Raw genomic sequence first — 2,101 nt, forward strand, 5'->3', positions numbered from 1 at the left:
ATCCATTCTAGTACCCTGTAATTTTATACATATTTAACACAACAACAACAAGGATAATATTACTAGTTAGCCTTCATTAAACCCTTCATGAGTGCCAAGCACTGCTAAATATGTTAACCATGTTTGTTAGTTTTACTGACAGAGAGATGATGTTTAAACACATCTGAAAGAGGAGGAGTCAGCCATGGGAGGAACCAAGAAGGAGGAAAGATCTGGAAGCTGGATGGAGCTTGTTGTAGTCAAGGAGCAGAAAGGAGGTAGAATATATTTTATTCCTAGTTCAAAGGGAAACTATGTACCAAGCAGGAAAGAGAGGGCTCACTCAACATGGGGACCAAAAAGAGTTGAATAAGGGGGCAACGTGATAGACTGAATCATGTCTCCCCCCAAAAATAGACGTGTTCTTAATCTTAATCCACCTTCCTGTGGGTGTGAACCTATTTGTAAATAGGACCTTTTGAAAATGTAGCTATTAGTTAAGGTGTGGCCAAGTTGGATTAGTGGATCTTGAGCCATATGACTTGAGGCCTTATGAAGAGAGGAAATTCGCATGCAGACAGAGAAACCAGAAGATGTAGAAGAAAGCCACAGGAGGAGATTGGGGCATCACCATGTGACATGAGGCAGAAGTGCCAGCCAGGGAACCCTGAGAAATTGGACAAGGCAGCACCAGGATGCTACGGACTGCAGGGAAAAAGCACAGTCTTGCTGATGCCTTGGTTTTGGACATCTAGCTTCCCAAACCACAAGACAATAAATGCTTGTTGGTTAAGCCAGCCCACTTGTGGTATTTGTCATAGCAGCTCTGACAAACTAAGACAGGCAATTTAGCCAAGGTGTGGGCAGGGGTAAGTTAACCCACAGAGGTGGGGCTGGAAACAATTGGGAGCTTTCTTACCCCTAAACCCAAAAGGATCAGGGGAGGAGCTGTTTACCGGAACCAATGAGAGCTAAGGCTATGGGCCAGGGGTTGCACGAGAGAAGCTGTGGTTATCGATCCACACGACCACTGCCAAAACTGGGAATGGGTGGGAAAAATATCCCAAACTTCCCCCCCATCTTCTGAAACCCTGCTGGTGCCTCCCATTCATTGGCTGAATCCAACAGGAAGCCAAAGACAAAGGAAGCCCAAGTGATGCCATCCGTGAAGGGTCAGCTCCCAGGGCAGGGTGGAGATCAGTGCACACAGGAGCTGGTGTGGGAAAGGGGCAAGTGGGAAGCAACCACTGGTATTCTGGGTGACTCTCAGCCATTTCTGAAGTGAAGTGAATTGAACTTGAAAATGACCTCACTGTCGCCATCAGGACTGCCTGCAGGCATCTGGTTGACCCTGAGCACTCACAGGTCTTGTCACCTTGGAAACCCGATACTCAGACTTGGCCACCTCCACTTACCGTCCATACCCCAAGCCAGGTGCTGGGCCCACCTGGTGACCAGGTGGTGCCCAAAGAGAAGAGAAGTCAGTGCATTTGTTAGAGCCCCCAGGTACAACATTGAGAGTCTCCAGCCTAAAGCTCTGCCAGATGAGGGGGCAGGGCCTCTGGTGACAGGCAGGGATGTGCCTGGGTTGTTTGGACACACAGGATTGGATGACATTGTCACCCCCATCTCTGAGCTCCCGCCATGGGAACTTGCCACTGCCTGACCTGTATCATGCGTTCTTAATTAGCTCCGCTTCCCGTGAAGGCACGTGAGGCAAACAAATGCAGTGCACACTGGTGTATCTCCCAGGGGCCATGCACAAGGGAGAGACAAATACCCGCAACTGCAGGTACAAACCACAGCATCAGAGGCGCACACCCAGATGCAGGTATAGACACAGCTGAGATTCTCACAGACAGTCACGTGCTGACGGTGCTTCCACCAGGCCCCAAATCTGGCCTGGTCTGCCTATTCTTTGAGCCTCAGTTTCCCTGAGTGTCGCAGGATGGAGGGATGGCACTAAATATGTCTTGTGGTTCCCTGGGCTTCTCTGGATCTGAGAGTCTTCTTCACCACTGTGTCTTCGTTACCATCAGGCACACAAATACTGAAAGAGAGAATGAATGAATGAGTAAATGAACGAATGAATGAAAGACAGGAAGACACAGATATAGACATG

The sequence above is a fragment of the Choloepus didactylus genome, chromosome 1 (assembly GCF_015220235.1).
Source record: "Choloepus didactylus isolate mChoDid1 chromosome 1, mChoDid1.pri, whole genome shotgun sequence".
NCBI lineage: Eukaryota > Metazoa > Chordata > Mammalia > Pilosa > Megalonychidae > Choloepus > Choloepus didactylus.